The sequence below is a fragment of the Oryctolagus cuniculus genome, chromosome 5 (genome assembly GCF_964237555.1).
Source record: "Oryctolagus cuniculus chromosome 5, mOryCun1.1, whole genome shotgun sequence".
Lineage (NCBI taxonomy): Eukaryota > Metazoa > Chordata > Mammalia > Lagomorpha > Leporidae > Oryctolagus > Oryctolagus cuniculus.
In genome coordinates this window covers 22,129,141-22,143,731 of record NC_091436.1, presented here as the reverse complement: position 1 = coordinate 22,143,731, position 14,591 = coordinate 22,129,141, and the positions used below count along the sequence as shown (strand labels likewise).

The window sequence follows — 14,591 nt, the reverse complement described above, 5'->3', positions numbered from 1 at the left end:
AATTTGACTGTCAAGGCTATGTTCCCAACCCTCCATTCACTGTGTATGGGAATAGAAGCAACATTTGCAAGCCTCAGTTTTACCATATGTGAAATGGAAACAATGGACATAAAAAGGCTTCACTTGTTGCCTAGCACATAGAATTCAAGATATTGCCTAAATATGAAACAAACTCATATAGTACTTAGATTCTTTAAGTCTTATACCAACTCTAATAGGTGGTTAGTATTGTCTTCATTTTACAGATGAGCAAACCAAAGCACAGAGGAATTAACTAACTTATCCAAAGTCTCATACCTAGGAGAGTCAGAATTTGAGTCCAGGACTCACTCTGGTTCCATTGTGGCTCCCCCCCCCCCCGCCTTTTTTTTAAAAACCATTCTGCAATGCTACCTCTTCCATAAACTAACAATATTACTCCAACAGCATTGGCACAAAGCCATCAGAAAACGCTGCATTATCTGATTCTGGGTGAAATGCAAGTCAAAGTGAGGTTCTAGAATTCAAACTGGTGTCGAATGTGTCTAGTAAGTTGCAGGAAACCTAGACCAAACTTACAGACCCATAAAAAGGGGCCTCAGAAATGATCCAGCACAATTATTTCACCTTACAGAAATGGAAACTCTAAGCTAGGGCAGCTCAGGAACTTGCAAACTGTCATAGTTAGGAAGAGTCAATTTTCATGGACTAACCCAAGGGCTTTTGAAATTCACTACATTTACCTCAAGAGATTCTCATGTCCTTTGTATTCAAATAATTTTAATACTTTTTGATTCAAAGCAAGGTCTATCTTGATTTGGTTAAATGATGTTTTTTCACCAGTAATCCAAAAAGATATTAAAAAATGGGGTTAAATAGAAGGAAACCAAGGGCCTGGTAATGGGGTTTGGTTAATTCTACTGAACTAAATGTGGCTAAAAGTAGCTACTTGGAGGGGTGAAGGGAACAGCTGACTTCTGCTGAATGTCAAGCCAATGTTGCTGGGCAGTATGTCTTTCTATTAGTTCAGGTTCACTAATGAGCCTTTGCTGTAAGTCGCTTTGTTTTCTCTTATGTTGGCTGTTTCTGCAGGGCAGTGTTCTTGCTTTTCAGTGACTACATACTGAGGAGTATTGGCAAAAATGAATCTGCAGGCAAGATAAAATTTAAATGGTTGCACAACAAATGTTTCTCTTCCCCTACAGTAATATACTTGTAAAAGAAATCAGATAGGGAAAGAAAAAGCTGTTGGAAAAAATCTGTTAAACAGATGTCTGCTTTGAATACTGTGAATATGAAAAATGTTTTGACATGAAGTTCTAGATTATGAAAGAGTGCTGACTCATTCTGTTCTAGAATCACCAAATGCTTATGCTGTAGGGAATCTTCAAGATCTCCTAGTATGAACCCCGCATTTTAAACATGAGCAAATAAGATTTATCAATTGCTCAAGGTCACAGCCAATTAACAGCAGTCAAGACGTATGCCTCTCATCCTGGAAATTGTATCATGAAATGTTATATGAAATATTGTAATATTGGCTTGGACTTACATTACAAAATATCACAAAATAGGTGGCTTAAACAATAGAGAATTATTTTCTAACAGTTGGGACATCTGAGAAGTCCAAGGTTAAGATTTTTAGCTGATATTATATCTTTTCAGAACTGTCTTCCTGGTTTATATAGATGGTTGCCTCTGGGTATACCTCATACAGTTTTCTTTTGGTCCATATTTGCAGAGACAAAGAAGGAGCCTGTACTCTCTGGGGTCTCTTCTTAGAAGGACATCAATCTCATGAGATCAGGGTCACATCCTTGTGGTCTCACTGAACCTTGATTACCTCCTTGTTGGCCCCATCACAAAACAACCATATAAGGAGTTAGGATTTCAGAATATGAATTTTGAGGAGATACAAACTTTCAACCTAGAATAAGTATCAAGAATATGCTAATCTGCAAGTAGCAGAAGACCAGCTTATCAGATAACGTTTCATTTTGCTCACTTAAAAAGATACTTACGGACAGGAAGTACAGAACTGGCACACAGCTACAGGTTTCTGGGTTGTTCTGTCTTCTGCCTCTCTTGTTCATGTGTACAGATTTAATTCTCATACTTCACCATTCAATTTTACAACATGGCAATTGCAACTTGAAGCTCAGGTCCATATACTGATGTAACAAAGGAACAAGGGACTGAGACCTAAGATACATATCTATTTTCAAACTTTTTCAAAACTTGCCCAGCAGCTCCACCTGGCAACTGGTGCTAAAATCTCATTTCTTGGAACTAGGCCACTTTGCTTCTATAGCTGCCACGAAGTCTGGCAAGATAAGCATTTTTGGCCATGCACAACCACACCAAATAAGATTGAGTATTTTTAGTAAAGAAGAATAGGGAAATTGGTAATGTATAAGAAAGTATCCACATCTGAAGCCAAATAATATGCTGGAAGTAAGTAACTAAGAGTGATAAGCTTCAGGGTCAGACTCATCTGAATTCAAATCTCGGCTCTAAGAAATCTTTCATCTGCTGGGTCACTCCCAAATGACTACAACAAGTAGAGCTGGGCCAATCTGAAGCCAGGAGCCAGGAGATTCTTCTGGGTCTCCCACGTGGGCGCAGGGGCCCAGGGACTCAGGCCATCTTCCACTGCTTTCCCAGGACATGGCAGAGAGCTGGATTGGAACTGGAACATCTGGGACTGGAACTGGCACCCATATGGGATGCTGGCACTGCAGTCGTGGCTTTACCTGCCAGGACACAGCTCCAGCCCCTATAGCACTGTTTTAAGTTCAGGCAGTATTAGTGTGGTGTTTTCTCTCTGGAGTAGATCATAATTTGATTTCTTTAAAACTCCAATGACACAAAACGTTCAGGATATCAGACACAGAAACTGGTTAAACAAATTTTGTTTTATTCACCATTATTCCCTATCATGCCCAGATAATATTTGGACATTGTTCATGCTGCATCTAGCCCTTTGCTCAAAGAGAGTGTCTTCAATGAACCACAATCCTGGCCTCAACCTGAAGTGCTTCCTGGTGATGGAGAAGAGGTGGCCACACTTGCAGGAGATTCCTACTGAACAGAGATGGTGTTCCTAGTCTTTTTCTATCCTTTCTTAGGGCAGAGGACCAGTGGATAATACAATTTACATTTCTTAGGCTTGATTGGATTGAGTCCTAAATTTAAAAAGAGAGAGAACAAGAGAAGACAAGCTACTTTTTTTTTAAATAGATTAAGGAGACTCAGATCAGATTAAAATGATCTCTCAATCCAAGAAGGTTGATATCACAGGATTTAGCTAACTTTACTAACGGGCAGTCACTATAACATTAGTGTCTAATTTCCTTTAGGAAGAAAGTTTGTTACCTGGATGCTATGAGAGGTTCATTTCTATTCTGGAAAATTTCTCAAAATATCCCAAAGTAGCTATACTTGCCATGGCCTTCAGTTTTCATCCTTATTCATTTTTATTTCATATTTATTTTTTGTTAGCAAAGTAACATGTGATTATTGTAGGTAAATTGGAAAATAAAGATAATAAAATATAAGAGCATAGTTACATGTAATTGTATCATATAAAGAAAACAACTATCAAGATTTTATGCATATTCTTCAAATGTTCTCTTTATATATAAAGGTATAAAGATGCATTTTAAAAATTGTTTTATATTCTGCACATTATTTTTAAACTAATTTTTGTACTTATGAGATTGGTAAAACTGCTTACGATTTTGCATCATGCTTAAAAAATGTTCACATGTATTCCTCTTATAATATATAGTGATCATTTATGATCATTTAACCAATTTCCTATTGTTAACCACAAGGTTTTTTTTTTTAATTTTGTTTGTTATTTGAAATTGTATTCTGTGATGAAGATCTTTTTAACTGAAATTTGGACAATTGCATTATTTTCTGAGTCAGTCAAAGGATATGAACATAGTTTAGCATAATTTTAACAATATATGACATTACTAAAAATGTGAACAGTTCATAATGTCATTGCATGAACACTTGCCAACATTGTATATTCTCCTTAAAAAGAATACATAGTTTATGTGGATGTGTGTATATTTTGGGATGATTTTTCTGAACATATTGTTGCTAGATACAACTGGCAAGGTTTCAATTGTCTATCAACACCACATAGATAGGGATAGGGATAGTGGACAGGTAACTCACAGGTTGTCTTCTCTTAACTTTTTTATCCATTTCATAAAGAATTCCAGATAGGGAATCAACAAACTGAATTATTGCATAAAGCTCTAAAATTGATACAATGAGGCACGTAAGACTGTAACTTAAAGACGACTCAGTGACTGAGACTCAATATAGACAAATATAAACTTTAAACACATTTTAAAATATAAAACACATAACTCCAAAAATAAAAAAGGAGGACTTGCTTTGTGCAAATTGGGCAGAAAAAAAAATCTAAGGACAACCTGGGCACAAGGTGACCATGAGTGGAGAGTGACGCACTGCTGCTAAAGAAACATCATGAGCTTAGGTTTATAAATAGGAACATGGAAAGAAAGAAATCTAAAGCCCTCTGGTCAATGCAAAAGCCTATGTCTAATTTTAGTTTACCCAACTATAGAGAGACATGAATATTCCTTGCGTTTTTCTACATTCTGGGAAATTTATTTTCATTATCAGATATAAATGAATAATCATGATAAGTCTTTGAGATGCATAATGTGACCTCTATTTTACACAAGAGGCAACCAAAGCTTCAAAGAAGCTTTCAGTTTAACCAGTTTCTTCTCTGGGATCCGGGACTCAGACTATGTTGATCTTCCTCCAATGCTCATCTTCTTCTTCAGTCAGCTATGAGGCATAGCTGTGAACACAGTGGGAGTCAAGGACAAAGATCACTTGGCCTCAATCCTACACACATGTTCTTAGCTGAAAGGCAGAGCTGCTGTTGAGCCTAAATCTTATCGCTTGGAGAAGACGGCCACTTTGTGGTCCATCTCCTTCTGCCAGGGTGCTATACTTGTAGCTGCCCAAACTGGGATAGTTTGGGGAGGGGCTGGGAAATTGTTGGAATGGTAATCCTCTTTGTTCTCTCTGACTGCTCTTGTGAGACAGCTCCTTCACTGACCTTGCAAATAAATTTCCTTACAGGCTCCCACCTGGGGACCCGGAGGCAGGTGATGACTCACTCACCTCTCACTGACCAGATCCTGCTGATGCTGTGTGTTAGAGCACTCAGCAGGTGTTTGCATGGAGGCAGGGGAGCTGTAACATTTTCTAGGTATTAAGTGAGTGAGCCAGGCAAATCAAAACAATGCCAGAAAAGGGTAAAGTAATAGTGATTGTTTCTCTGCTGGGAGAAGAAATGCTGAATTCTGACTTCCAGAAGACTCTTCCTGCCCAATGGAAAAATAAGGATTCAAACAAGCTGACTCTGTCTCCACGGAGAACAAAGAGGAAATGGATTTAGATTTTATCAAAAGGAGTTTAGGCCAGCATGAAGAATGTCCTGATGGTGATAGCTATTTGTTAGTGCAAAAAGCTCCCAGATGGTGGTGTGAAATCTATTTCCTTATAAAAATTTTTACTAAAATGGGCTGTTTTCTTTTTTGCCTAAGATGGCCCAAGGAGGTAGAGTAGTCAATTGACAGGGTCTAGAGATCAGGGAACGAAGGGATTCATCATCTGTGGAGTCTGGGATTGCATGAAAAATAAGACAGGAATTAAGGATTTCTAAAATGTAAGACCAGTGAGTATCCAAAGTGAAAGCACTTCTTAAGTGAAGAAAGACCTACATTTCTTCCCTGGGTGGACGTAATGGATGTTTTCCTTTTAAAATCTGATATATGTAGGAATGAATGATCTTGAACATAGTTGTTTGAGCAAGAAAGTATATGAAGCTGCAAAAACAGGGTTTTAACTATGTTACTCATGATAGCTGAATTGTTACTTTGGCCACCAAATGGAGTTCAGGTTGTTTCTTCAACACATCCACAATATTTTAGCAGTAGGAGAAGTAAGGCCTAATTTTCAGTGTCTCCTTTTTGCCATGTTGGCCGTTCATACAGTTAATTGCAAAATCCTGTACTGTTTCATCCCATGGCTTGCTTGCTCGATGATGCTTAGGAATGAAATCATGCTTTTGTGAATGAATTTGTTGTTCTGGCTGCATAATTATCATATTAGACTTCTTTGAAGTAGTATGTAGCTTAGAAAAAGCAAAACTCTAATCATTGTTTTTTTCTCCCCTGAAATATTTCCATTTTTATGGCATTTTGATGCCTTTCTCAATTTTGCCCTTGTATAGGCAATAATGTCCATTTCTATGACTTTAAATACTTTCATTATTATTCACATAATAGAGATTCTTTGTAAACTCCATATTCTCCCCAGTAAATAGCCCCATCAGATCTGCACAGAAATTCAATTTTATTGCATATCTTGATTTTCTTTCTGTACAATCCACTCAACCTTGAGCTTATCCTGTATTCTACCCCCTTCCCACAACCAACTAGGATCAAAATTAAGATTTTTCAGGGCTGGCGTTGTGGTGTAGTGGCTTAAGCTGCTGTATGCGATGCTGGCATCCCAAATGGGCACTGGTTTGAATCCTGGCTGTTCCACTTCCAGTCCAGCTCCCTGCTAATGCACCTGGGAAAAAGCAACAGAAATGACCCGAGCCCTTGGGCCCTCGCATCCACATAGGAGACCCAAAAGAAGCTCCTGGCTCCTGGCTTCAGCCTAGTCTAGACCTGGCCATTGCAGACATTTGGGGGATGAACCAGTGGATGGAAGATCTACTGTCTCTTCCTTTCGCTATGTAACTGACTTTCAAGTAAATAAACAAATCTTTACAACGTGTTCAAATGAGCATATAGTTTCAAAAAGCATTGTCCTTCATCCTTAAAAAATTAAATTGAGATTTTTCAATATATTAAGTTTTATATGTCATGGAAGCTGTCGGATGCCATTCTTCCCTTTCTGTCTTGCTCTCTAGGTTTCAGGCAACATTATGAGAGGGATAAAGTCTGTTATAAAATCTGTTACGACACAGCGATATATAGCACATTTTCATGTTGCTATCTTGTAGTGCTATGCCAGATGCCTTACTAGAGATCATCACACAGAGTGTCATTCTATAAACCATGAACCTTCTGCTCCAGTAAGATTTCTCTACTCACTGCCTCTAAAAATACCTATTGTGGAGTCTTACTCACTCCCATTCACCCTAGAGGCTAACCCTTTGGTTACATTCTTCCAGCCCAGGTGCATTCTTAGTTTTCTCAAGAAATGTTCTTTGAATATCCCTGCACTCTTATCCTAAAGTTAATATTACAGTGTTCTTTGTTTCCCATGCACCATACACATCTCAGCATGGTTGCTGTATTTTGTGTGCAAATAGTGGTAATCAGCAGTGGCTGTCAGGTGTTAAATCCTAGATCCACAACTGGGTCACTTTGGACAAGTTACTTAACCTGTAAGATTCTATGTCCTCATTTATAAAGTAATGGTTTTAATTTCTATGGACCTGTTTTGATGAATGTTTAACATTCATAACATGTTATGATGAATGTTAGGTGTTTAACACAATGCCAGATACAAAATTGCTATTCTTCAAATTGAAGGTAGAAACAGTTTCCAATATTTCTTAGCAACTCTTAAGGTGCAACTCTGTTTACTCATGACCTGGGAAATAGCTAGAATGCACATTCCCAAGTTTTCTTTCAGGGTATGGAAAAATCTTCTCACACGTTCAAAGGTTTGTGGAAAGTGTAATTAAAAGATAAATTTATTTTGGTGCAAAATTTTGACATCCATGTGTCTGAGGGGGTCTTCAAAATGTTTATGAGAAATATAGATTATGAAAAAATACATGGTTTTAAAATATTTTGGCTGAAAAATAAGCTCGTCTTTTAATTCTATTTTCCAGAAACTTTTTAAAGTGCCTTGTGTTTTGAGAGTCAGAATAAGTATCACCTCCTTTGGGAACCTTTCCTGCTTCTTTGTCCACAACACCTACATCAGATACTTGTCCTTGTCATTGTCCTTGTTAATGTCATTAGCTCTGTTGCTAGCGCATGAAACCAATTTGTTTCAAGCTTGTTGGAGGTGGTTTCATTCCCACTTTGTTTGCTTTTAGAATAAAGCACTATTATCAATATATGGCTACCATAGAATTATTTTTGATAATATATATGAATACAACTTTTAGAGTCTAAAATTTGTAAAAGTACACATTACTGTAGTTTTTCTTCCTACACTACAGTTCCCTCATAGAAATTATTTTATTTGAGAGTCAAAAAGAGAGGTAATGAGGGAGAAAGAGTGTGCACCTATCTTCTGGTTCGCTCCCTAGATACCTCCAACTGTCAAGACTAGGCTGAGGTGCAGGGTGGGAGCAAAGAACTCAATCCAGTCTCCCATGTGGGTGGCAGGAACCACATTACTTAAGCCATCATCTGCCATCTCCTAATGTATGCATTAGTTGTAAACTAGAATTGAAAGTGGAACCAAGATACAAACACAGGCATTCTGCTATGTGACATGGCTGGCTTAAGCAATGGCCTAACCTGTAGGCCAAACACCAGCCCCACTCTCAGGGGAATCTATATTTGCATTTGGAGCATGTTAGGCATCACACAAAATGACAAATTTAAACATATCCAATGCATATTTTTCAGCTATCAATTTTTATTGAGGATTGCTGTCCAAACAAGAACACATGATTACAGAAATCAATATAATTTCATGGAATTAACTGACTTACCTAAATATTATTTTAGATTATGAAAACATATACTTTTCTTGTCTTTTGCTACCAAGAAAAATAAGAAGTGATTTCATAGTCAGAACATGTAAAACTGGTCTTGTTCTAACATCCATAAGTTTCATTCATGCCATTCACCTCTCTGTACCTCAGTTTCCTTGTTTGTAAACTGAAGGTTTGGAATGAGTAAGATGTTACTGGACTTATAACCCTCAAATGTTCTCATTGTAATGCAAAGAGTATTCTCGCTCATTTATTCTACATGTAGTCTGATAAAGCAGTAAAATCATTTTTGGGATTGAAGTCCATGGGTGGACACCTGAGCATTCAAGTTTTTCTCTGGTAACATTATTTTGTGACAGACTGACAGTGACTTTTTCTGAGAGAGTCTACTGGGGATGTGTAGTTACCTTGCAGATTCCTGAACCTGGGTTCTTGGGGACAAAGCAGCATCTGAGGACCTTCCCCATGCCTTGTTCTGCAGATGAACAGGGGATTCACTTGCCAGCTGCAGTTTTCTCCCTTTTAATCAGTCAATGCCTCCTGTCTGAGTGGTGACATGTTTCCACAGTCCAGATGGCTAAGATTCTACGATGTGTTAAAGCTTTCATTTGTGTTTCACTGGACTGAATTAGGTCACAAAAGGTGCTTGAATTAAGACACAAATACACTAATTTAATAATTTAATCTTATGAAGAAGGAAACAAGATGTTAACTTTTCAAAAATATAGGAAACTCCTACTTGATTTCATTATGGTGCTTTTCAAGAGGTTGAAAATTTCTAGAGACTGAAATGTATGTCCCAAGTCCTCTTTTTTTTTTTTTTTTTTGACAGGCAGAGTGGTTAGTGAGAGAGAGAGACAGAGAGAAAGGTCTCCCTTTGCCGTTGGTTCACCCTCCAATGGCCGCCGATGCCGGCCGGCCCACCGCGCTGATCCGAAGGCAGGAGCCAGGTGCTTATCCTGGTCTCCCATGGGGTGCAGGACCCAAGGACTTGGGCCATCCTCCACTGCACTCCTGGGCCACAGCAGAGAGCTGGCCTGGAAGAGGGGCAACCGGGACAGAATCCGGCACCCCGACAGGGACTAGAACCTGGTGTGCCGGCGCTGCTAGGCGGAGGATTAGCCTGTTGAGCTGCGGCACCAGCCCCAAGTCCTCTTTGAATAATACCATTTTACAACTGTTATGGCTAAATAATCTCTCTATTTACCTTAAGAAAATTTGAAAACTAGTGTCAAATTTCCCACTGAAGTTTGAATTTCATTTGCAAAAGTGAATGTATTTATGACTTGCCTACAATGAATATTATTAATATACCTAATTTTTGCACTCTGATAGTTTAAAAATCTCATTTCAATTTCACTTGTTATTAAGAGATTTTAATTATTTTTATATGCTTGTTGCTGACTTTTAATATTTTTGTTAAATTTCTTTTGTTTGCTCATTTTTCTCTTAGGCTATTCCAACAAATATACTGTTTACTTAGGTGTCTAGAATTACCCTAAGTAGTAAAGATACATCAATGGATGTCATAGAAAGTCATAAAAAGGTATTGTCTTAGAGATTATGCACCATGGAGAGAGAAAAATAAAAGGCAAATTTCAGATATATATATCATATATATATATCATATGATATATATGATATATATATATGATATATATATATATATATATATAGAGAGAGAGAGAGAGAGAGAGAGAGAGAACACCAGGGGATGTGACCAGGATTTACTGGAAGGCTTCTTTGAATAATTAGGAAAGCTACCTTATCAGAAAAGGCTTTTCAGAGAAGATATTTATCTTGAGATATGACACACAAGAATATCTTAGATACTCTTTTCTGGTGATAGAAACAGTTAATAGAGGCATAGGTGAGTGGGATGTTTGAGATTGCCATAGGGCTAGAGAAGATTAGGGAGGAAAAGTAGGAAGGATTAAGTAGGAGAAATTAGAAGGCTCAGTCCATGTACAACTTGGTAGCACAGAGGACGGCGTTTCATTCCAAGCATGTTGGGAAGCAATTGGTGATTTTTGCAATGAGTGACAAAATCTGATTATCTTAATAGATCACCTTGGTTGCTAGGCATGTCAACAATCATTGAGAACAAACATGCAAGTAAGAAGACCAACTAGGAGGCTAGGGCATTTGTCTAGGTAAGAGCTTATAGTTATTGGTATAGACAATGTTGTGGATGGCCCCTTAGAATTCATTTATCTGCTTGGTGCATCAACCTCCTAGCCATGATAGAATAGTCTTTTATGGATCTTGGCTGCTCCCTTCTTGGAAGTTCTCCTTTCTTGTGGACCTTAGCCCGTGACTGACAAAAGGAGCTCCTTTTGTTCAAAGTTGAGGCTAACTCTGTGACATAATGTGCTCTAGCATATTGTTGGCGGGGTCAGTGTCAGGCTAATCTTTAGCTGAGATGACAGTCCTGCTCAGCCTTTGTCTCAATCCTTCTTGCTTCTCTTGTTCATCTTCTCCTCAGTATATTACTTGGATAAGCTTAGATCTACATCTCAGACTCCATTTTTAGGGGACATAATGTAAGATATGGTTTAGAGTGACAGAGATTAAAAAATAGAAGAGAATGGATTAAGAATTTTCTAGAGGTAGGAAGTACTGGAATGGATTTGAATGTGAGAAAAAGACAAATGAAAGCAGTTCCTACATTTTATAATTGAACAACTTGGTGGATAAAGGCACAATTTAGTAATAGATGTCCCAGAGGAATGCATTTGTAAGACAGATGAAGAAAAATTTAAATTCCATATATGTGAAGTTTGGGATGTCTATAAATGGATATACTAGGTAGGCAATTGAATATACAAGTCTTTTGTTCCAAAGGGTAGTTTACTCTGAGGATCTATATTTGGAACTCAACTGTCATATGTAAATGGTATTTAAAAGCATGTAACTGGCTGGCGCCCTGGCTCACTTGGCTAATCCTCTGCCTGCAGTGCCAGCACTCCAGGTTCTAGTCCCAGTTGCTTCTCTTCCATTCTAGCTCTTGCTGTGGCCCAGGAGGGCAGTGGAGGATGGCCCAAGTGCTTGGGTCCCTGCACCCGCATAGGAGATTGGGAGGAAGTACCCAGCTCCTGGCTTCGGATCAGTGCAGCGCCAGCCATGACAGCCATTAGGGGAGTGAACCAATGGAAGGAAGACCTTTCTCTCTGTCTCTCTCTCACTGTCTAACTCTGCCTGGCCAAAAAAAAAAAAAAAAAAAAAAAAATGCAGTTAACTGAATGAAAATAGTTAAGCTAAGAGTATAGATGAAAAAAAGAGTTTCCCAGGACCAGGTACTGATGTGATGATATTTGGAGGTTTAGTAGAGAAGTAAAATCTAGAAAATACAACAAGAAATGGTTAATGAGTAGTGTGGAAACCTGGATAGGACTTTGTCACAAAAACCAAGAGAATGAAGTAATTCATAAGTGGTATGACCAAAAGTTGATTGCAGATTAGTGCTTAATGAAGTGGAAGACAAAGAATAGATCACGGGGTATGGCCAAAGGGAGATCATTGTTGACCTTGACAAAAGAAGATTTTGGGAAGAGAAGATTTATGATATGATGGGCATGCATATGTCTAAATCCATCGATATATATGTATATATATATAATTTGTGCAATTTTTGTACATCAACTATATCTCAATTCTAAAAAAAATGACAAAAAACAAAGAATGACAAGCCAAGAGCCAATATCATATTGAATAAAGAAAAGCTGAAAGCATCTCCCCTCATATCTGGACCAAGAAAAGATGTCCACTCTTATTCAATATAATGTTGGAAGTGTTAACAATGGAAATTACAGAGGATAAAGAAATAAAGGGCATCAAAACTAGGAAAGAGGAAGTAAATTACCCATATTTTCAGATGACATGATGTTGTACATGGAAAAACCTAAACATTCCATTGAAAAGCTGTTAGAATTGATCAACCAACTCACTAAAGTTGTAGGTTACAAAATAAACATACACTTTACAAATGCATAATGATAAATGTGGATGCAGAGGCCCAAGGATTTGAGCCATCTTCTACTGCTTTCCTAGGCCACAGCAGAGAGCTGGAGAGGAAGTGGAGCAGCTGATTCTCGAACCGGTGCCTGTGTGGGATGCTGGTGCTTCAGGCCAGGGTGTTAACCTGCTGTGCCACAGATCCGTACCCACTATAATGTATATTTAAAATGTTATCTTAAAAACTACAAAAAATGTAGAAAGAGAAAGGTAGGAAGGGAAGGAGAAAGGATATATTTATTGTATTCTTTGAATTATATCTAGAAACTATATTGAATCTGTTAAAAGTAATTAAAACTTTTAAAAACCCTAATAAAAAAGAAACAATGAGAAATGAAGAAGTAAATACATTGTTCTAGGCAACTATTGTTGCTGTAAAGAAGAGTGGTAAATGAAATAGTAATTCAAGTGGAGCAATGCATCCAAGGAATCTGTTGTTGTTTGACATGATTCGAAGGGAGAAACTGAATATCCAAGAAAGACAAAGCAATTGTGGGAGAAAGTCCCTGAATAGACTGTGATGGTATCTAGTGTCTGTGAGAAGAGGATGATTCTGTTTTGAATTGGACACTTCAAATGTGCAAGAAGAAGAATTCCAGAGAATGTTAGTGTCAATGAAGGAAGGTTCATGGATGTTGTAGTGGGTGGCTGAGAGCAGGTGATTGAATTAGTCTTTGTCTGACTATTTCTATGTACTTACCTGAACTTAGCCTCCTAGTTGAGATGGAATGTTGGGGTAGGGTAAGTAGTTTGGATATCTGAAGACAAAAGAGTAAGGGTGAAATAATAATGTTAGAAACTAAGAAATTTTACATACAGAAATGATGCAGTATAATTTCCCTGTACTACTGAGTGTCTCTTTTGGTGTGTGTGCTGGTGCATCTTAAAATTGGTCAGGAAAGTTGTAAGTTTCTTCATTCAAGTTTGTGTACTCAGGCATAGACATGGAATGGTGGAGGCTTGAATTTAAATAGCAATATGATTTTTTTCAGTGAATTATGAAAGATGTAAGGACTTTTCTAGAAAGGATTATGAAGATAGGACATGAGATCTAAGCAGGGCTGAGAAAGATAAAATGTAGGATTGAAGGAAAACCATGGAGGTTAAATGATTTGAAGTTTCTATGAAGTTGAAGAAATACTGTAGCAGAAGCAGTAGAATAGGAGGATACTTCAAATATTTGTAGAAAAATGGAGTTAAAAGATAAGTTTATTTAGGTAAATTTTTTTTTGAAATCCTTGTAAAAATTTTAAAAATAATATTCTTTTTTATGAACTTATTGAAAACCTCTTATGTATGAGGTAGAATAATAAGATGAGACAGAGAATGAGTATTTGATGTCCACATTCAGAGATATCAGAAACATCTTTGAGAGCATGGTGACAAAGTTAAATGTGTGGCCATGGAAATAGGTCTGGTACAGGAAATGTCAATGGGAAGAGGAAGTCAAAGAACTGGGAGAACATTTATGATATTAAAGGCATCATCCACATGCATGTTAAAATCTCCAACTTCAAGATATAGAGGCTTCTAAGGTGGGAGCTAAATTCATCAGTGAAATAGTGAAATTGGGAATTTGATAATGGGTTTTGTTTTAGGTCATTACTTTATGTCAGTTCTTAGTTTTTAGAAGTATATGTTATTAAGAATGACAAAGTCATAGAATGAAAATTAAAATACAAGGAACAGATCACTAAGACTTTTGTCACTTCATAGAGGATGATAGATTTTGACTAAGCCCTGTAGCTATTTCTGGTCTGATTGTCTCTGGCTCGACCAGGTGTTCACTTGCTTTGCTTATTCACCCTTCATGGAAATGTTGCAGGGCTTTTTATCACAA

General features: G+C 37.6%; 1 protein-coding gene across 2 annotated transcripts in view; it reads left to right on the top strand.

Annotated features, from left to right (window-relative positions):
* The window catches only part of GRM1 (glutamate metabotropic receptor 1), a 447,639-nt gene that overhangs the window by 126,165 nt on the left and 306,883 nt on the right, over positions 1–14,591 (top strand). The window lies entirely within an intron of this gene.